Below are 23606 nucleotides of genomic sequence, written 5' to 3'. Positions count from 1 at the left end.
CTTTCTACCTTCTTGGCTGCTTAGAGATCACCTGCTCATATGTTAAGACACAGAGTTTTAGGCCCACCCTGGAGACTTCCATGATCATGTGGGGGAAAAGGGTTAGGCACACTTTTCTCAGATTCCAATGTATTTTATTGGCACCTGTTTTCTAGTATATAATTTATTATAGATGTGTTTATTTATGTGTAAGGTAATTATTTGTTTGTGTCTTTTTCTCAAAGACCACGAGCTTGAGATACCTGGGTTCAAATCCAGTTTCCACCACTCAACTAGCTGTGTGACCCTAAGCTGTGTAACTAGGCTCTTCCAAACAGAAATGGGGGCAGGAGTAAGGTGCGCTGCCTTTACTCCTAGGCCTTTGATCTTTGGGCATGCTCCCCTTTGCACTCCCTCCCCGCTCCTCCCCTTCACTCCAACCCCCACTAGCTCCAACCCCCACTACTACTCAGATTCAAATATGGAGAATTTAATTTGACTTCAAATTCAACCTTCTAAGATATGGCGGAACAACAACAGGGAAGGAACTTTGGTTCCTCAATGATCCTGTTGGGGAACAGACTCTGCCATCCTGGACACTTTGTCTCGGGACTGTTAGATGGCACAGAAATCTCTCTATTCTTTCAACGACGGTATTTTAGAGGTTTCTGTGTTATAACAACCAAGCCCTTGCCTTCGCTAATATGGGGGAATATTTTGGTTTCTGAAGTAATCTCTGAACACATGGCAATCACGTTTTTTTTACCACTGAAATTGTGACAGTTTGTGAGAGTGAAGGAGGTGCTATTAATAAGGATTCGGGATGAGAGCAAAATAGTCTACCTGTTTTTAAGCAACTTCCAACCTCTTCTAAGATGTAACATTTACTTGTTTTTTTTTTTTTATTTCATTACTAGGATTGGGAGGAAGGATGGAGACTGGCGATATTATTAGTAGCATCTGACGGGGGGGGGGGGGTGGTTATTGGCTAGAAAGTTGCTGGTCTTTGTCTAGAGAGCACATACGGAATTGCCATCCCCAGGGGATACAGATATGGCAATTAGCAGCCCTGCAGATCCATATCCTTTGGAATCTTAGGAGAGCCTAAAGGGATTTCTAACATGTCTGGGAATATTTGATGACCGTAAGGAGCCAAGAATATCTTCATTTGCATTTGAGTGGAGAGGAACCTATAGGCGCATCTTAAAATTCACACAGAGATGGATAGGAGGAAATGGATATGAGGATGCCCACGGTGCAGTCTCACGTTCTGGAACTGAAGCCTCTAGAACCCTTTCCAGACAGCCTTTGAGACATAACCACCCCAGGGTGTTGCATCAGGGGCTAATTGACAAAGTGCTGTGTTCAGCTTGAAAGAAGGGCATTGTCCCTACAAGCTGGAACTTGACTAACTGAAAAATGGCAGGACATTCAGAAAGCCCCAGTGCCCACTGGGAACTGCAGAGCTGGCCGACTGGTGAACATCAGAGCTCAGTTCTGCACCTGTTTCTCCCTAGATGATTTCACATATGCCCATGGAAACATGCATTACTTGTTCAATGAAACGGGTTTTCTTTTTTAGGATGATAAACATACCACCAGAAGATCAGGCCATCGGGTTGATACACAAAGAAAATGTGCCCTTGAAATGATTCCCATCACTTAAAATTAGCAGAATGGTTTTCGAGACCTCTTCATGAGGACTAAAACTTTATCCACGCCATTTTCCTTCCATTGCAAACTCATTTACTGAGCATATTAGGATTATCATCAAACTAAAACCCGCATGCCTCAATTGGACCCCCAATCCATTACGTCCTGTTCTGTTTTGTTTTGCCCTGTCTTCCCTGACTATTGTTGCATCACTATAGGAGGCGATATAGTGTGAGATAGGCTTACATCTGGCTAGTTAAATTTCAAGCGGGCTGGTAGCTGCAGAAAAGGTTATTTACAAGGCCACATTATAAAGGTTAGAAAGCAGTTAGTTGGAGAGAGAGGAAATGTTAGCATTCAGATGCAAAAAAACTTTAAAACCATAATCTGCCAAATAAAACTGTTTCCTTGGAGCTGAGTAAATATTCTCCCAGGGATGGACCTGAGGAATCAGACAGCTGCATCTATTTATGGTTTCCCCTGTGTCTCCTTCTCTCTGAGTCAAATCAGCTCTACGGAAAGCAGTGACAGTTCCTTTATAAAACCTCCCTCTTCCCAGCAAGAGACAGAGGCAATGCATGAGTGAAACAGAGAGCCAGCTGCCATTGAAATGTTCCGACCATCTGCTTCTTCCTTATTTTTCCCTACTCTGTACACATTTAAATGTTTTTTCCTGATTCATCTGTTTGTAAGGAGCAGATGCGATTGTCATCACCATTTTCCACTTACTGAACACCTACTATGTTCTAAGTGCCATGTTAGTAACTTAATATGAGTTATCTCATGTGAGACCCACAAAAATACTTAATAGAATGTTATTGGCCCATTTCACTGATGGTGAAACTGAGGCCTAGAAGTTTTAAGAGATTTACCAAAGGCCACATTGCTAATAAGCAGGAACTTCTGAACCTAAAGCCTGTCTTTTGAAAGAACTTTGTGCCGTGGTGAAAAAAACTTCAAAAAAGTTCTGAAGAAGGTGCATTTTTAGCACCTTTTCAACGCCCTCTTTTCAAGCCAAAGGGAATGCCTTGGTGCCCTATACCACTTTTCCCAAACTGCCAAGGGTCTCAACAGCTTCAACAGTATCTTTCTTAGTGGTATTTGCATTTGAATATGAGTCTTCTAGAAAACAAGACAATGAAAGATCCAAAGAAATCACTTCTAAAGGTTGAATTTCAGACCATGCAAGCAAGCAAAGAGGGAAGATCTTTGTATGTTGGTAGCCTTCCCCAAGGCTTCTATGGTGATTCCAGGTAGATGCTCCTACTCTGAAAATTTTAACAACCCTGGCTTTCAGCAATGTCAAGTTCATAACACAGGAACTCTCAAAAACAGGCTACACCTTAAGCTGTTTGATTCATCAAAACCAGAACAACAAGAAAAATTCTTTAAGCCATTGGTAGGAGTCCATAGCTATTTTGAGAGCAGGGGCAAAGTGAATTTATCCAGATCAAGACTAGAAAGAGGAGCGCCTGGGTGGCTCAGTTGGTTGAGCGTCTGACTTCGGCTCAGGTCGTGATCTCACAGTTTGTGGGTTCGAGCCCCACATCGGGCTTTGTGCTGGCAGCTCAGAGCCTGGAGCTTGCTTGCTTCAGATTCTCTGTCTCCCTCTCTCTGCCCCTCCCCCGCTCGTGCTCTCTCTGTCTCTGTCTCTGTCTCTCTCAAAAATAAATAAACAATAAAAAAAAGAGTAGAAAGATACAGATCCCTGACTTTGTTATGATAAACAAGGTACTTGTTTTCTAGCAAATAAAAATGTGTTCTTTGGATACTCTTCTTCCTCAAGTCCCTAGGACTGGCCTTCAGTCTGCTGTTGCAAATCTAAAACATTCCCGTTGGCAGAAAAAGAGACTGTTTTCTTGGTGGACAACTGTGAGTTGAGTTTGGACAATGATTGTTCTGCTTCCAGAAAGTCCCTGAGGGAGTGGGGGCAGAGAGAGGAAGGGGGACTTGTAACTCAGCCAGGTGTTAGACACCTCCTCTGGGGTCCTCCTCTGCTAGTCCCCAGAATCCCAGGCCTGGAACAGACCCCACTGATTTTTTCCAAAGTTTGAGCTTTATTAGAGAGTAACAGTCAAGGGATTTTTCAGTGCACATTTCTTCAGCTCTGGAATTCTGGATCTAAGCTCCTGGTGTAAATGAACTTGCATATACCAACCCCTAAGACACGGTGCGACTATAAAGCACTGAGTTGTTTTTCTTTCCATGCCTTTTCTCATTTCCAGGAAGCGAGGTTGAATAAGAGGAGTATTTGAGATGTTATTTGGTTTAGAAGCCGGTTCGTAGAAAAGAATGTCACCCTAAGGGTTTTCTGTGATAGGTAAATTTTTCTCCTCTGCTAAATGAATAATTAATGTTGTTTTAATATAGAGCTGACCCTTAATTTAGACAATTTATATGCATGAATGCCAACCCCTTCTTTCTCTCAGAGCAAATGGATTCTTTTAACCTACTAAGAGGACGGGCCTAAAATAAGTAAACATTTGGGTGGTCTCTTGATATTCACAGAGCACATTTGAAATTAACTAATTTGCCCTCTATGAGAAACAGACTTTAATGCTGTTCAAAGAGCTGGCGCTTTGAAATTAAGTAGCACAAGTTGTCTTTGTATATCCTCTGACTTGCTTAGGTTGTTGTTTTAATGGCAGCATTTACTAATGAAGAGAAGGAAGTTGCCAGAGCTAGGGACAGAAGGCTAGGGTGGGCCTCTTCTAGAAAGTGAATTTCAACCATCAGGAAAGAAGAGGAAAATTAACCATGTATGTGACTGCAGTCTTAGAACATGGTTATTCTCTGTCTCTCTTCCCCCTACATCCTTGTTTCCCCATCTCTGGCACAGTGGGCCGCCTCTAGGCTGCAGCTGGGGCTCCTTGGCCAGCTAGGTTCAAGTTGGGTTCGGCTAGAGAGTGATACCGACAAGGAAGTCAGGGGGCAGGAAAGAAAGAAGTCGGGGTATGTCTTCCCTCCTCCCTTAGTGTTTTGTCATTTCCCCCCTGGCAGTGACTAAGGCTACCACTTATCTCTTCAGCCCAAAGGACAGTTGTCTTAGTCAGCTTGGACTGCTCTAACAAATTACCATAGACTGGATGGCCTAAACATCCTAAGTAAGAAATTTATTTTCCCACAGCTCTGGAGGTTGGGAAATCCAAGATCAAGGCACTGGCAGATCTGGCGTCTGGTGAGGGAATACTTCCTGGTTCGCAGATGGACCTCTTTTCTTTGCATCCTCCTAGGGCAGAGAGTGGAGAGAGAAATAAGTTCTCCTGTCTCCTCTTAGAAAGGCAGCAATCCCATGGGGCGCCTGGGTGACTCAGTCAGTTAAGTGTCCAACTTCGGCTGAGGTCATGATCTAGCGGTTTGTGAGTTTGGGCCCGCGTTGGGCACTGTGCTGACAGCTCAGATTCTGTGTCTCCCTCTCGCTCTCTGCCCTTCCTGCACTCATGCTATGTCTCTCCTTCAAAAATAAACATTAAAAAAATTTTTTTTAGAAAGGCAGCCATCCCACTCATGAAAGCTCCCACCTTTGTGACCCAATTACCTCCTAAAGGCCCCACCTCCTAATACCATTGTTGAGAGTTAGGGTTTTAACGTATACATTTGGGGGCATACAGCATTCAGGCCATAAAAAAACAGTCATAACTACTTAGTTTTGCTAGTCTTTTAGTGCCTTGCCACCTCTTGTTTCTCTGTATCCACACCTCCCATCATGAGCACCTTCTCATTACAACCAACCTCAGGGTTGGGGGTGCATCCTTTTTATTGCCAGGATCCTGATAAACGGCACAACTGGCTTTTCCTTAGTTAAGTTTAAGAAATAGTAAGAGTTAGCCTTCTTAGGGTGACCCCAGAGTTAGTTCAGTAGTGATCACAATGGGAGCTAATGCTTACTGGCTTTCCACGCCCTCATGTACTCTACTAAGCACCTACTACTAAGTTCACTAACTCTACTAAGTTCACAAAGATACCTAGGAAGTGAGGATTGACCGTCCCTGAAAGTTACTCAAGGTAATACGCTGCAGGGGGGCAGAAACCACTTATAGGGCACTTACAGCTAAAGCCTATTTAAGTCCAAAGGAAACGATTGTTTAAATAATAATATTAAATATCAATTTTATAAGTAGTGAATATTAATAAAAATATATTAAATAATCCTTTAAGGGCATTGGATAAATGTGAACAAGGGGTCTCTTTTAGCAAAAACTCCTTTTTGCTTAATCCTTGCGACAAACATCTTCACCATTAATTGTCATGAGATCAAAAGACTTAGTATCTATCTTTCCTTCTCTCCTAACTTCCCTTTGAGGAATCCACGGGCACCCATAACCATCTCATCATCTCACCATCTGCCACAGGCAGGGCAACAGAACCTGAGTTAGCCTCCTTCGGGGCTGAGGAGGAGGAATTTCCATTCTCCCAGGGAGATTGTCTGGGCTACTTTGGGTTCCCACCTTCTTAAGATTGGTTCTTTGTTGCCAACACACTTGCTTATGAGCTTTGCTTCTCTGGGCTTCTCTCTATTCTGGAACGTAAATTTCTGCAAATCTACGTATTCAACTACGAGGAAGAGAAAATGAAATAAGTAAGGATGGGGTTGGGGCACGGGGTGGAGGGAGGTTGGTGTGACATGTCATATGTGACGTCTTTGTTCTTTCTTCTTTTCCTTCACCAAAAATAATTGTCCAAATTGCAAGTTCTAATAAGTTTTGGGTTGTTTGGGCATTGTTCGGGTAGTGCTATTTGTGGTGGTAGGGGCATGTGTATATTTGTGTACTTGTACCTTTCCTCTGACACTCTTGATTTCTCAAAGTCCACTAAAATTAGGTATAACGGTTTTTCCTACCAGTCTTCAGGGAAACTATTGTCTACCATAGATGCCATGTTTTGCCATCTGGGGTATGCATCCTCCTAATGATACACTGAGCTCACCAAGAACAGGTAAAGTCAAGATCAAAGTGAAGTATCTTTACTCAAGAATGTGAGATGAAATTATGATCGAATTAAAAGGAAATATATTATGGATGAGGCAGCAGTATTCCCATGAATTTTCAAAATCAGATGAGAGGTATTAGATGTTGCTTTCTCAGTAACTCTAAGGAATGTTCCTGGACTGCCAGGGGTGATAATAATTCTAGCTAACGTTTATTGAGTCCTAACTCTGTGTCACAATTCGTCTAATCTGATCATCACACCGGTCCTATGATCTACTTGTTATTATTTCCATTTCACAGATGAGTAAACCAAGGCTCAGAGAAATTAGATCACTTGCCTAAGGACACACTAGTAAGTGGTAGAGTGCTGATTTAATGATAAACTGCCTCCCTGCTTATGCATTTTTTAATGTTTATTTGTAATTATGTAGTTCTGTGTACTCATTAATTAAAAAATAAAACCATGCCATATTACACAAAATAAAAAAGGGGGAAAGTTTCAATCTTCCTCAGCTTTTTCTCTTCTATTTTGCTTCTACTTCCTTCCTGTGTATTATCCTGGCAGTGACCTCTATGGACCTTGACAAAGATCCTCAAAGCGTAGACTCTAATCTCTCTGCTGTGCTACTATATTGTTGGAAAAGCTGAGAAGCACTTACATAAATTTTGCCAAGAGAACAATCTGCCCCATATTTAATTTAGACCCTATTTAAATCAAATTCTCACTAGGTGCATCTGTTCAATCCCTTTGTTACAGTTCTCTAAAAGTTAGAAATATAATACTCCAAAATATATAATGGGCATATGTTAAGGATTTCTCTAATTCAGTAACCAAGAGACACAGCAGGAAGACAAAACTGGTTCAAAAGGAGGATGTAAGAGACTGATACATATTTATTCAGTTAAACAATGCTGGAACAAAATAACTAATGTGTATACAAAACTGATTAATTTCCTTCAGGGTAATAAAACCAGAACTTGTGGAGTTATCTTCTGGCCAAAAATTATTTGCATCTCTAAGAAACAAAAAGTCTTTGCAACTTATCAATTTTCTACCAGTTGACATCTAACTTTATGGTCTAAGCTCTAATTAATAGTAAATTTTAACACAAATTTACCTTTCCTTAGAACAGCTACCCAATAGAACTTTCTGCAATCATGGAAATGTTCTTTATCTGCACAGTTCAGTATGCAGCCACTAGCCTCTTGTAGCCATTGAACTCTTGAAATGTGGTTAGAATAACTGAAGAACCGACTTTTTAATTTTATTGAGCTATTTATTGAAGTATAGTTGACATACAATATTAGATTAGTTTAAGATGCACCATATATTGATTAGACAGTTCTCTACATCACTCAGTGTTTACGGTAAATGTAGTCACTGTCTGTCATCATACAACATTATTACAATATTATTGACTCTATTCCCTATGCCGTACTTTTCAACTCTGTGACTTATTTATTTTATATTTGGAAGTTTTTACATCTTTATTCTCTTATCTATTTTGCCCACAGACACACCTGCCTCCCCACTGGCAACCACCAGTTTGTTCTCTGTATTTACGACTGTTTGGCTTTTTTGTTTCCTTGTTCATTTGTGTTGTGTTTTAGATTCTACATATAAGTGAAATCGTACAGTATTTGTCTTTCTTTAACTTGTTTCACTTAGCATAATACCCTCTAGTTCCATCTGTGTTGTTGCAAATGGTAAGATCTCATTCCTACCAGTGTGTGTGTGTGTGTGTGTGTGTGTGTGTGTATCATTCATATACATATCTTCTTTATCCATTCATCTGTTTACGGACACTTCCATCAATATATGGGTACTTCCATATCAGGGCTATTGTAAGTAATGCTGCACTAAACATAAGGGTGCATATAACTTTTCAAATTCGTGATTCTATTTTCTTTGGGCAAATACCCAGCAGAGGAATTACTAGATCATATAGTATTTCTATTTTTAATTTTTGGTAGAAACACCATGCTGTTTTTCACAATGGTTGCACTCATTTACATTCCCACCAACAGTGCATGAGGGTTCCTTTTCCTCCACATCTTTGTCAACATTTGTTGTTTCTTTTCTTTTTGATGCTAGCCATTCTGACAGGCATGAGGTAATAGCTCATTGTGGTTTTTATTCACATATCTCTGATGATTCGTGATGTTGAGCATCCATTCATGGCCAACAGACGTTGGCCATCTGTATGTCTTCTTTGAAAAATGTCTATTCAGGTCCTCTGACCAATTTTTAATCAGGGTTTTGTTTTTTGTTTTTTGTTTTGTTTTGTTTTTTGTTTGTTTGTTTGTTTGTTTTTTGGTGTTGAGTTGTAGAAGTTCTTTATATATTTTGGATATTAACCCCTTATTACAATATCATTTGCAAATAACTTCTCCCATTCAGTAGGTTGCCTTTTATTTTGTTGATGGTTTCCTTCATGGTACAAAAACTTTTTATTTAATTTTAATTCGGATTTAACTTAAAGGGCCCATATGTGGTTCTCGGCAACTATATTAGTGCAGTTCTGGAGTGTCAAATGACCTTTAGGGGGCTAATTAGAACAGTTAGTATGACTTTGAAACGGCTTGTGGTATTCTTTTTGCCTTATTTCCAAATTTGGGAGTATTTTCCCTAACACTTTCGTTTCTCCTACCCTTCCCTCCATCAATCTTGTTTGACTTTTTTTGCTGTGAGTAACAGGAAGGGACTGGTCTGTTTCCAGACCGTTGCCCACTGGTGGCTCCCATCCAGCTCTCAGACTGATGGCCCCTTTGAGAACTGAGCACACAGTCCCTGGGCAATGCAGTCAGGATGGACGTACAGGCAGCTGTGGACTGAGAGAGCTGACGTGTTCTCCTGCAGAGCTGAGGAGTAAATGTCACGAGAAAAGCCCTTGAAAATGGTTCTCATCCCCTTTCTTCTTTGCAGACAGCCCAGAATGAACTGTTCTCAAATGCCAAACTTTAGTACTCCTAATGGGTAAGAAAGGCTTCTGATAAAGAAATTCTAGTGTACCAAGGTGATTAGGTTTTAATCGGTTAGCAGTGAACCTCCCAAAGAGATCTCTCATACAGGAAATAGACCGGTGTGACCTTTAAAAAAAAAGAAAGGAAATACATGGTCTTTATGATAAAATGATGCAAGGAGGATTTGTACTGATTTGTTTCAGATAAGCTATTTATGAAATGATTGAGATTTTTAAAAAATGGGATCCTCTAATGGTCCCTGGTGTACCTTGTTCAGAAGGGGACAGATACATTGTATCATAGAAAAATGCATTGCTGGGGTGCCTGGGTGGCTCTGTTGGTTAAGCATCCAACTTCAGCTCAGGTCATGATCTCACAGTTCATGGGTTTGAGCCCCGCGTCAGGCTCTGTTCTGACAGCTCAGAGCCTGGAGCCTGTTTCAGATTCTGTGTCTCCCTCTCTCTCTCTGCCCCTCCCTGCAGTGTGGCCCCTGCCCACACTCTGTCTCTGTCTCAAAAATAAATAAACATTAAAAAGAAAAAGGAAAAGAAAAATGCATTGCTTATGCATTTCTGGCTGTATCTGCCCATTTTCAACTCTCTTACATTCAAAGCCCCTCACTGATAAATCCTAAAGACTTTCACAATCCATAGATGGAGTTAACACCTCCAAAGAATCAGAATCTAAGCAGTTATGTTACATTTGGCTTGCTTTGTACTGAAACTTGCCTGCCAGTAGCTTGGAGTTCTGCCCTGGATTTGCCAGGAGCCTGTTCTGAAAGGGGCTCAAGGCACAAGGATTCTGAATTTGGAATCACTTTGCCAGCCCTGGCAACTTGGGCGTCTCGATTTCTTTCATCTTCCCATCTTTCTTGTTCCCTCAAATAACTGAAGCCTTTATTGGAAGGTCAAATAAAGTTCACCCTAAATCATTACAGTCCAGAAGAGGAAAGTTAAAAAGGGAATTCTGAATGTTCTCAAAGAGTCTTGAAATTTTACTTTTGAGTTGTTTTTAAGCACCTTGTATTTAAAAAAAAATTTCCTATTGAAACATATATAACTTATATAAACCAGAATGAGCATTGATTTTTTAAGCTAACTGAAGACTGACGAAATGGGTTTATTGTCTCACTGCTGTTGTTCAAGAGCTTTCTGAAGTGTACGTTCACCTTCTTGCCTTGTTAATCACAGTAAACATGATGCATCATATGTTTCTTTTCGTCTCATATGCCACCCTATGCCTCTAACTCATCATTTTCCACATGAGTTCCCACTGTAATTTACCCTTGTGGAGAATGGCGATTGAGTTGAACGTTCAGTAGTTTGCATATCTCTCCTTGAACACATTGGAGGACTCTTTGGAAATCAACTTTGTATTAGAATCTCATTTTTCTTTTTGTGTCCAGAGTAGGTTGACCGAGTACTTACTGTGGGCTAGCCTCTGTGCTAAAATGCTTTAAGTGAGTGAATGGTCTCCTTAATGCTCCCAACAGTGAGTTAGTGCTTGTTTTCTCCTTAGTAAAGATGGACAAACTGAGGCTCAGAAAAGTTAAGTGACTTCCTCAAGGTTATTCAACCGGTACATATCGAAACCGTAACTAAAACTAAGTGGTGTTCCCAGCTCACAACAGTCTTGACTTTCAATCCCAGCTCTGGATGCTATACAGTGAAATAGCTGTTTGCCCTCTCCATGCATCTATATTCCTATTTGCAAAATGAGGATAACAATATCTCCCTTCCAAAGTTGGGGTACTGAGACTTGTAAGAGATGCTAACTACATGTAATGTGCTATTATTCTTGAATGTTCATTAACTAGTGACTTCTCTAGTTGATTGGATTTTAATTAGTTGCTATGTCATGCATGGATTATAGGTGGGAAATCTCACTACCCACCATAGGGAACAACTTGGTATAAGACCTCCTGCCTTTGGACTTGACCCATTGTGGCCAAGTTTAATTTAATTTAATTTAATTCAATTAAAGGTGGTCTGACTAATGCAATGGACAACTCAGAGCTCAGAGCCTGTAGTAGTGGCCTCAGTCTTGACATTCTTACTTGTTTTACAAAGTATGCATACGTTCAGTAATCTAAATAATTTTCCCGTTAGTCTTTGAGATTGTTGCTATCTTGTTTGTTTTTGTTTTTTTTTTTTTAATCTATTAAGGTGGGCTAGATAGAACAACTGATATAACTTGGAAGGAGCAAATAGTAAAGTTTTGCCTTATGTCACTTTTGGGTAATTTTTCTGAACACATTACCTCTCCTACGTTATTACTTCTTTTCTAACTTTGGAGATGGTCCTCTTAATTTTAAATGGGACGTTTTATAATTTGAGATTCTCTTTGTAACACAGAACAAAAAAAGAACAAAATGAACTTAGTACAGATCAATTCTGTATTGGCCTTGTGTTCTTTGGAAACTAATGTGCATGCAAGCAGAGAGATAGCATTAAGAAATAACCTTGGCTCCTACAGCAGGCCGTGGCCTTGCTAGGGTGACTTGTATTTTGAGGGGCATTAAAATTCAACATTTCAAGGAAATGTTTCACATAGTATTGCTAATTAACTTTAAGGGTTTTCTATATAAAACAAAACAAAACACCTTGCCTAGTTCCAACAATGGCTTCTTTATTTTTTTTTAATTTTTTTTTTTTTAACGTTTATTTATTTTTGAGACAGAGAGAGACAGAGCATGAACGGGGGAGGGTCAGAGACAGGGAGACACAGAATCTGAAACAGGCTCCAGGCTCTGAGCTGTCAGCACAGAGCCCGACGCGGGGCTCGAACTCACGGACCGCGAGATCATGACCCGAGCCGAAGTCGGCCGCTCAACCGACTGAGCCACCCAGGCGCCCCAACAATGGCTTCTTTAATGAAAACTGCAGAGAAAGTGATTAAGTCACTTAGAGCTGAACTTCCAGGCAGCTTTACTGAATATTCATGATGTTTAATTTTTAAATCTCTCTCAAATGGAATTCCATAGAGACATCATACTTCATCGTCTAAGAAGCAAATCAGTCAAACACAGCCACAGACATTATTAGAGAATACGATCCTCACCACAGCTTTCCCCCATAAGCCAGTTTTGAAGAAAGGATGATAAAGTCTGCCCTATCAGAAAACTTACAATTGGCTAGAGGATCCTGAAAGTTGCTACCTATATAAACATTTGTAAAAGCAAAAAACAGGAATGCCTAACTGGTTGGGTTGAAGGAAATCATGGAAAGTAAGTCACATTCTTTACCTTCGCCATCTCTTCGGCTCTTTCGCTGCATTTCTTTAAAGTACTTTTTAGCAAGGGAAACAAGAAGCTTAACAAAGCCACAGTACTGGCTACACTCTGAGGGCAAGAATAAAAACTATTTGGTTCTCATTTTCAAACACCTGACCCCAGCGTCTGGGACATGCCGGCAATAAACAGAGAGGAGTAATGCTTAAACAGAAAACAAAAATACAAAACCCAGAAACGTTTAGCTTGGACTCCATTTCAGGGGGAGGTTAAATCAAATATATGGTCAAAAAGTATTTCTCCAGTAAATCCTACTTGTCACCATTATAAACTTGGTATTAAAAAATCCTGCCTGCGTGTTTAGGACACAGTCATAGAGCCAAGTGAAGATAAACAAAACTGCCCATCTGTTTGCATTTAAAGAGATATTCAGCTTTCCATATTAACTATGTAGGTCTGTTTAGAATGTAATTATCACATGCTTCTCCAGGCAAAGAAATCCAGAAGAGAAAATTTATGCCCGTTAACATGCCAACACAATGTGTAAAGAAGATGAACCATTGGAAATTTGATTAACTTGACATTTTTTTCCTTTCAGAGGGGAAAACTATCTTGATTGTTCTTGGTGACTATAAAAGCAAGATCTGCTAATCATGTTTCTTACTGATGATGCCTCAGACAATTGGGGAGAACATGGGTCTTATGGTAGAACTTTCCTTTTCATTTGACTGACACAGAAGGACTGCATTGACTTGAAGGCTATTTTAGTTAAAGGATGTACCCCAGACATCTCCTTGGCCCATAAGATGCCTACCACTGGTGGGCCTTAAGGGTTTCTTTCAATGTTTCTCCTCCTCTCAGCTCTGTGTACCCATCAGAGCTCTGTGTACCGTGGAGAAAGAATATAAATAAATCATGTAATAAAATGACCTTTCCCAAATTATCTTTGGGTGAGAAGATGTTTTTTACAGCTGTCTCTTTTCTCTAACTACAGATTCTCTAACTACAGATGTAATTCTCTAATTACAAGCCCTAGTAGGAGTTTGACATCGAGTTGAATTCAGTTTTGGGGAAGCTAAGGTCAGCATGATTCCTTTTCACATTTTTTGCCACCTGAAAATACATACTGCCAATGAACTAGGGCCTTGGAGCTGGCTTCTGGAGAGAAGAAAGTTGTTCTGGGAGAAAGACCTTGAGAAAAGATACTGAGAAGGATTATTTCTTTGTATCTTTTTATTTGCTTGTCAAGATAGTGGATTGTGTTGTCCTGGGAATTGTCGACTGGAGTGACATGGAAATAAGGATACGGCCTGAGAAGCGGCATGCAAGTCTTCGTTTTCTGCTGTGCTTTCGCTCAGAAATGAGACAGTTCTGTGTTCACTAGGAGAGAAGATATAGCTACTTGGGGGTTCATTTTCTACAGGTAGCTGTGTTTTGTGGACTGACAGACCACACTGTCATTGCAGCCTAATCCACAGGTCAAACAACATTTCCAGTCTGTTTCCAGGATATGGCATATCCATGTTGATTACCAGAAAGGTCAGAATTCATAGAAACACATTAATACCAAAAGGGATTGGTTAGGTTGTAAAGGATGACAGAGGGTTTCTAGAGAGCACTTTTTTTTTTAAGACTATGAATTTCCTAATTCAGTTTCACAAGGCGGTTGTATGACATAGGGAGCACAACAAGAAATAGACGTTTCTTTGAAAGCTATAGGTTTGTCTCTCTTAAAGCAGCTCTGGAATATTCCCATTCCTTTGCACTCCTGGTCACATTGAGATCTTTTGGAAAAGGGTGGGAAATAAAACCATGGTTAAAAAAATAGAGGAGGATGGGGCGCCTGGGTAGCTCAGTCGGTTAAGCGTCTGACTTCGCCTCAGGTCACGATCTCACAGTTTGTGAGTTCAAGCCCCGCGTCAGGCTCTGTGCTGATAGCTCAGAGCCTGGAGCCTGCTTCCGATTCTGGGTCTCCCCCTCTCTCTGTCCCTCCCATGCTCATGCTCTGTCTCTCTCTATCTCTCAATAATAAACGTTAAAAAAAATTTTTTAAATAAAATAAAATGAAGTAAAATAAAAAATAGAGGAGGAAAGAATATGAAATGGGAAAAAGTAGCTTGCACAAATGGTGTAAGGACAACTGGACAGCTATGTGCAAAAGAATGAAGTGGACCGCTCTCTTACACCATAGACAAAAATATTAAAGGGGCTCTTTGAGTGGAAAGGAGAGACTTGAAGTGACAGTATAAAGGTAGGAAACACAAAACAGTAAAAAAGAATATTTCTGTAAAAAATCAGTCAAGGAACTCAAAAGGATGTAAAATAGACACTATATATCTAAAATGTGAGGAGAACAGGAGTAAAGAATGGGTTCAAACTGAAATGACCATCAACTTAATATACACTGCTATATGCAGAAGAGGTTATATACAAACCCAATGGTGACCACAAATCGAAAACCACTAATCGATATGCAAAGAATAAAGAGAAATAAATCCAAATATATTACTAAAGAAAACCAGAAAATCATGAAAGTTAAGAAAGGATCATAGAAAATCTTCAGAAAAAAAACCACACAAAATAAGTAATAAATTGACAATAAATACAGGTCTATCAATAATTACTTTAAGCGTAAATAGACTAAATCCTCCAATCAAAACACATAGGTGACAGAATGGATAAAAAAACAAGGCCCCTCTGTATGCTGCCTACAAGAGACTCATTTTAGACCTATAGACACCTGCAGGTTGAAAGTGAGGGAATGAAGAAATGTCTATCATGCAAATGAATGTCAAAAGAAAACCAGAGTAGCAATATTTTTAACAGCAAAAGAGACTTTGAAATAAAGACAGTAACAAGAGACAAAGAAGGACACTATATGATAATAAAGGTGACAATCCAACAAGAAGATATAACAATAAATTATTTTTGCATCCAACTTGGGAGCACCCAAATATGCAAAACGGTTAATAACCAACATAAAGGAATTAATCATTAATAATATAATAGGGGATTTTAACACCCCATTTACATCAATGGACATATTATCTAAACAGAAAATCAACAAGGAAACAGTGGCTTTGAATGACACAGTGGACCAGGTGGATTTAACAGATACATTCAGGACATTCCATCCTATAACAGCAGAATACACATTCTTTTCAAGTGTACATGGAACATTGTCCAGAACAGATTATGTATCAGGCCACAAAACAAGCATCAGCAAATTCAAAAAGAACAAAGTCATACCATGCATCTTTTTTGACCACAATGCTATGAAACTTGAAGTCAACCACAAGAAAAAATCTGGAAAGACCACAAATACATGGAGGTTAAATAACATGCTACTAAACAATGAACGGGTCAACCAAGAAATAAAAGAAGAAATAAAAAAAGTACATGGAAACAAATGAAGATGAAAACACAACAGTTCAAAAACTTTGGGATGCAGCAAAAGTGGCTAAGAGGAAAGTTTATAGCAATATAGGCCTACCTCAACAAGGAAGAAAAATCTCAAACAACCTAACCTTAGACCTAAAGGAGCTAGAAAAAGCAGAACACCTTTTGCTGCTAAAACCAGCAGAAGGAAGGAAGTAATAAAGATTAGAGAAGAAATAAATGATATAGAACCTAACACACACACACACATACACACACACACACACACAAAATAAAAAATAAACAAAAAACAACAAAAAGCAATAGAAGAGATCAATGAAACCAGGAGCTGGTTCTTTGGGAAAAAAAAATCAATAAAATTGATAAATCTCTAGCCAGGCTTATTAAGAAAAAAAGAGAAAGGACCCAAATAAATAAAATTACAAACGAGAGAAGAGAAATAGCAACAAAACCCACAGAAATACAAACAATTTTAATAGAATATTTTGAAAAACTATATGCCAACAAATTGGACAACCTAGAAGAAATGTGTAAATTCCTAGAAACACACAACTTACCAAAACTGAAACAGAAAATAGAAAATTTGAACAGACCAATTCCCAGCAAATAAATTGAATCAATTATCAAAAAACTTTCAACATCCAAAAGTCCAGGACCAGATGGCTTCACAGGCAAATTCTACCAAACATTTAAAGAAGACTTAGTACCTCTTTTCTCAAACTATTCCAAGGAGTAAAAAAGAGGGGCACCTCGGTGGCTTAGCTGGTTGAGTGTCTGATTTTGGCTCAGGTCATGATCTTGGGGTTAGTTTGAGCCCCGCATCAGGATGTCTGCTGTCAGTGTGGAGCCTGCTTCAGATCCTGTCTCCCACTCTCTCTTCCCCTCCCCTGCTTGTGTGTGCGTGCACTGTCTCTCAAAAATAAACATTAAAAAAAAAAAAGGAAAAGAGAAAGGAAACCTTCCAAATTCATTTTATGAGGCCAGCATTACCTTAATACCAAAGCCAGATAAGGACACCACAAAAAAAGAGAACTATAGGGATGCCTGGGTGGCTCAGTCAGTTAAGCATCTGATTTCAGCTCAGGTCATGATCTCACAGTTTGTGAGTTTGAGCTCCACGTCATGCTCTGTGCTGACAGCTCAGAGCCCTGAGCCTACTTCAGATTCTGTGTCTCCCTCTCTCTTTGCCCCTCCCCTTCTCATGCTCTCTCTCTCTCTCTCTCTCTCTCTCAAATAAACATTAAAAATTTTTTTTTTAAGAATTACAGGCCAATATCGGGGTGCCTGGGTGGCTAAATTGGGTAAGCATCTGACTTCGGCTTAGGTCATGATCTCACAGCTCATGGGTTTGAGCCCCACCTCAGACTCTGTGCTGACAGCTCAGAACCTGGAGCCTGCCTCGGATTCTGTGTTTCCCTCTCTCTGCCTCCCCAGTGCTTGTGCTCTGTCTCTCTCTCAAAAATAAATAAACATTGAAATTTTTAAAAAAGAACAAAAAATCCTCAACATAATACAAACTGAATCCAACGATATATTAAAAAAAAGTCACCCACCATGATCAAGTGGGATTTATTCCTGAGTTGCAAGGGTGGTTCCATATTCACAAGTCAACCAACGTGATGCATCATGTCAATAAGAGAAAGGATAAGAACCATGTGATCATTTCAATAGATGTAGGAAAAGTGACGAAATATAACATCCATTCATGATAAAATCGCTCAACAAAGTAGATTTAGAGGGAACATACCTCACCATAATAAAGGCCATATATGAAAAACACACAGCTGGGGCACTGATGAAAACTGATGATGACGCAAAGAAATGGGGACATTCCACGCTCATGGATTGGAAGAACAAATATTGTTAAAATGGTTACAATACCCAAAGCAACCTACATATTTAATGCGATCCCTATCAAAATACCAACAGCACTTTTCACAGAGCTAGAACACACAATCCTAAACTTTGTATGGAACCACAAAAGACCTCAAATAGCCAAAGCAGTCTTGAAAAAGAAAAGCAAAGCTGGAAGCATCACAATTCTGGACTTCAAGTTATAACACAAAGCTGTAGTAATCAAAACGGTATTGTACTGGCACAAAAACAGATATGTAGATCAACGGAATAGAACAGAAAATCCAGACATGAATCCAAAATTATATGGTCAATTAATATTTGGTAAAGCAGAAAATAATATCCAATGGGTAAAAGACGGTGTCGTCAACAAATGGTGTTGGGAAAACTGGACAGATACTGCAAAAGAATAAAGTGGACCACTCTCTTACACCATACACAAAAATAAATTCAGAATGTATTAAAGACCTAAATGTGAGGGGCGCCTGGGTGGCTCAGTTGGTTAAGCGTCCGACTTCAGCTCAGGTCACGATCTCGCGGTCCGTGAGTTCGAGCCCCACGTCAGGCTCTGATGGCTCAGAGCCTGGAGCCTGCTTCCGATTCTGGGTCTCCCTCTCTCTCTGCCCCTCCCCCGTTCATGCTCTGTCTCTCTCTGTCCCAAAAATAAATAAAAGTTAAAAAAAAAATTAAAAAAAATAAAGACCTAAATGTGAGACCTGAAACCATAAAAACCATAGGAGAGTGTACTCAGTAACTTCTCTGACGTCAGCCATAGCAACTTTTTTTCTAGTTTTGGAACTATAGCAAATTAAAAACCTTCTGCACAGGGAAGGAAACAATCAACAAAACTAAAAAGCAACCTATAAGATGGGAGAAAGTATTTGCAAATGACATATCCAACAAAGGGTTTTAATGCCAAATATGTAAAGAACTTATAAAACCCAACACCCAAAATGCAAACAATCCAGTTTAAAAATGGGCAGAAGACGTAAACAGACATTTCTCCGAGAGAAGACACACAGATGGCCAACGGACTCATGGAAAGATTCTAAACATCACTCATCATCAGGGAAATGAAAATCAAAACCACACTGGGATATCACCTTATACTGGTCAGAATGGCTAAAACCAAAACACAAGAAACAACAGGTGTTGGCAAGAATATGGAGAAAAGGAACCCTCATGCACTGTTAGTGGGGTTGCAAACTGGTGCAGCCATTGTGGAAAACAGTATGGATGTTCCTCAAAAACTTAAAATCCTATGATTCAGCAATTGCACTAGTAAGCATTTACCCCCTAATACAAAAACACTAATTCAAAGGGATACCTGCACCCCTATGTTTATTGTATCATTATTTACAATAGCCAAACTATGGAAGGAGACCAAATGTCAATCAACTGATGAATGGATAAAGATGTGTCATATATTTACAACGGAATATTATTCAGCCACAAAAAGAATGAAATCTTGCCATTTGCAACAACATGGATGGAGCTAGACAGTACCAGGCTAAATGAAATAAGTCATTCAGTGAAAGACAAATAACATGATCTCACTCATATGTGGAATTTAAGAAACAAAACAAGTGAGCAAGGGTGGGGGGGTGGAGAGAGAAACACACAAACCAAGAAACAGACTCCTGACTCTAGAGAACAATCTGATGGTTACCGGGGTGGGGGGGGGGGGGCGATGAGCAAAATTAGGTGACGGGGATTAAGGAAAGTGCTTGTTGTGATGAGCACCAGGTGATTAAAATAAAAACTTAAAAAAAATAATAAATCAGTGACAGCTATTTCTTGTGTCTTGACATAGGTAAAGATTTTATTTAGTAAAAATGGTCGCCTCATTAAAGGAGACTGATCTGCTGGTTAAGCTCCAGGTTGAACTCTAAATTTGCCAAAATTCAACGATTTTTGAACTACAAAAATGGGAATTTCATGTGGCTCACTGCAGTAGGCAAGATTGTGATTTTGGTTAAGTATGTCTTCAGAGGCTTCCAAGTCCAGAGGACTTGAACCTTGGCCCCCTGTGTTGAATCTGTAAAGACTCAGCGGTGGAGGCTCTTCCCCTTGTATTGTGGTGATGTGCAGTTCACACAAAGGTCACAATTATAGATTCAGCTCAACACTCTACTGAGTGTTTGGATTGCAACAGGAGAATCAAAACCTTCACCCAAAGATGTACAGCTCCAACAGCTATACTTTAAACACATTATTGTGTAAATGCAGATGGCATTTTATGGGCTAATGTATTATTGAAGCTGGAATCAACCTTAAGTATTATTTTACACAAAGCCTTCATTTGAAACACAAGAAGTATGAAATCTAGACACACCAGAAGCCTCAGGACCAGACCCTCACATGGTGGCTGATAGGGCAAGGTTTCCTGTGACACCCTTCTGCCAATGTTCAAGACCTTTCCTCTTTCCTCCTTCAACTCACAGACTTTGCGTCTACCCAACAGAGAGAGTAGGAGGAAGGAAAAAGAGAGATAAAGTGGAGCCTATCTTTTCTTACATGGTAATGAATCCTTTACATTTCTAGGTAGTGAACAAAACCCTTGCTATAAGCTTCCCCACAAACCCCAGATCTCTCAGAAACATTAGAAAACATGCTTAAAGTGAATCTGAACATAGTTGTACTCCAAAGCCAGAAAGGAATTCTCAGTGGATCAGACACTGTGGGGAATCCCCGGAAGGTAGAAATTGGGTAAAATCAGAATGGGGTAAAACCAAAGCCCCCTAGGTGCCTCGGAAGCCCTCTTCCAAGTTCCGAATACTGTCTCCTCCCTGCCAAATCTGCATCCCAGCCCCTCCCTCCCTGAAGCTTTCTTGACCTCAGACTACTCTTTACTGTCTTGTCCTGCATCAAGCTGTTCTCAGCCTTTTTTCTCATCGTTCTTCTACGGTAGCTTTTGAAGACATTTTTTTCCCTAATCACACCCACCATAGAAGTTTCATGCCACAGATCTACCATATATCTGCTTATGTGCTGTATGTACATCTGTGCTTTCTACATAAAAAGAATAAGAACTATTTGCCCCCAAAGAATGAATTGTTGGCCCCTTGGGGGTGGCATTTCCCCCTTGAGAATGTATGTTCAACACCCTTGGAATCATATAGCTTCTTTTAAAATGCTCTGAAGCCCGCTCGCTGACTCCTCTCAAGCCACACAGTGGAAATGACCAATATGTGCGTCTCTCTGGGCTGTCAACTCTGAGAACAGAACTGATTCTCTTTAAGGGTTAGGAGAAAGATTGCGGGGGCAGTGGTGAGGGACAAGCATTGAAACATGGTTTAGATACTTCTACTCCTTGTTTTATTTCTCTTTCTAATATTATCAGGGCATGCTTTGCAGAGATGACAATATCTAGATATTCCACAGAACATAGATATTAGCACAGAAGAAATTCACTGTGCTGGGCAGCCTCTAAGATGGCATACCTTGTGCACCCCCTCCTCCTTGAGTGTGGGATAGCAGTAAAATGGCTTTTTCTTCTAGACAGATATTGGAGGTAGGACTAAGTGCTTTACCAAACCAGAAATGAATACCAACACTTCACATCAGAGTTGGTTTTCACGTGTGACTGGTACAAGATGAGTAATAAATTTGATGGAACATAATGTGACCAGTTCAAGTAGAAACCATACTTGGTTGTCCTTTTTTAGTTGTTTTTTTTTTTTTTTGAAGTTTGACTCCATCAATTATAAAGACTTCATGAATTCCACCCCCAACAATTCAAAATTTAATTATTTGAATAGAGTCTGCTGAAGAGTTCATTATCTTTGTGAGATTATATATAAATAGAGAGGCAGATAGGTTATACAGTATATAGTATAATTTAGTATTAGTATTTGTATTCGTATATATTAATATATATTTAAGATTAGATAGTATACAGATTACATATATAGTATAGATTTGATATATGTGTATATATATATATATATATATATATAGTACACATCATACAATTTATATGTAGTACAGTGTGAAAAGATTGCAAGGGGAATGTTTATCAGCTTACGAGAATTCGTTTTTTCCCAAAACTGTAGTAGCACCTTGACCTACAAGTAACTGGAAAACTATACTCCATTTCCTTAGACCTCATTTGTTCATCAAAATAGACTTAAGTAGACTTCCACAGGGTTCCATAAAACCACAGGGTTTTATATTTTCCACACTCCAGCTTCATTGATTCATTTATCCATCAGATATCAAAAGATATTAAGACTTTCTTTCTTTTAACTCCTACTTTTAAGACATTTTATTAATTCAGAATTGTCTCTCCCTTCAGTTACTCTCAATTAGTGAGTTCCTTCTTTGAGACAGTATCTTTCTTATCCTGGGCCTGGTGGTATACTGGATGGATTAATTTGTTAAGAACCTACTTCCTTTTTTAAAATGGCCAGTCAGAATTTTTCTCTGATGAATAAGAAGCCAGAAAAAAAAAAATGTAAAAGATTTTGGCGATTGGCATCTTGAAAAGAAAATATTTTACATCACAAAAGTGTGAAAGAAGTCTCATTCATAATCTGATTTAATGAGCTCATATGGCCAAAGGAGTCAGACCATAAAAGATGATACCTACTATGTCCCATGTGGTCCAGATGCAGTGAGTAGATTAAGTGTTGTGGAGGAGTACTAGTTATGGATGTGATTTATAACACTGAGAATGAGTATGTTCTTCACCATTCACCTGTAGCTACAGTATGGCCGGGGACAAAAGCTTTAAAATTCTGCACTCCTGAATGTGAAATCTGGCTATACCTCTTACCTACAAGTTAGCAAACCTTCTCAACCTGTCTTCTCATCTTCAAAATGGAAATAAATAATACCCTTTTCGCATTGTTTTTGTTAAGTTTAAATGAGGTTAATGAGGTAATGCTTAGCCTGGGGCCCGATTGTAAATGCATGACGAATGGCTGGGTTATTATGTGAATGGGTGAACTGATCTCTGTTTCTGATAGAGAGATGACCTACCAGGTATCAATTATTGAAACATAAATTGAAGAAATGAACTACTCTATGTTTGCTCCTCTCTTCGATGCATCAGTTTTACATCTTATGGAATTTCCTCTCTTATGGGTCAAAAATGGTCAAATATTGGTTCATATTGTCCAATCTAATGACAGTTTTAGATTTAGAAAGTTACACTCAGCTTAATCCTATAAACCACAGGAAAAAAATCTCAAGGATAAAAATAAGTCTCCTCTGTGAGCCCATTAAAGCACTTGTACTTGGTTTTTTCAAGGCAAGAATAAGCACAAACTTCAAATAATTCATTTAATTATCTTTCCATCCTACGAACATGGTAGTCTAAACCTGATACACTGATAGGGCCAATTGTCTGAATGTGCCTATTTAGACATTTGAGTTGAAACTTCAATTAATTTACTGGCAGCTGTCCGTTGATGTGTTTTAATCATCTTCACTGTGATTGATCTAAATATTTGATTCAATTTTTATAGAGACCTTTAAAAAAACCTTCCTCATTAATTGATTGCCTCACTGTCCGATACATTTTCAAAGCGATCATGGCAAAATTCAGGCTATAGATAATGAAAGATGGTTTTCTATGTTTGGTTGGAGTTTTGTTT

The 23606-nt window shown here is 39.3% G+C and overlaps 1 protein-coding gene and 1 non-coding gene across 6 annotated transcripts in view; one reads left to right on the top strand and one right to left on the bottom strand.

Annotated features, from left to right (window-relative positions):
• LOC107181000 overlaps positions 1-23606 on the bottom strand; it is a 266480-nt gene that overhangs the window by 53487 nt on the left and 189387 nt on the right. The window lies entirely within an intron of this gene.
• On the top strand, positions 3103-3187 carry TRNAR-UCG. Its single transcript has one exon. It is a non-coding gene; the product is annotated as a tRNA-Arg (tRNA).

The sequence above is a fragment of the Panthera tigris genome, chromosome A2 (genome assembly GCF_018350195.1).
Source record: "Panthera tigris isolate Pti1 chromosome A2, P.tigris_Pti1_mat1.1, whole genome shotgun sequence".
NCBI classification, from domain to species: Eukaryota; Metazoa; Chordata; class Mammalia; order Carnivora; family Felidae; genus Panthera; species Panthera tigris.
The sequence above is the reverse complement of the archived record's forward strand: the minus strand, read 5'-3'. Positions and strand labels throughout refer to the sequence as shown.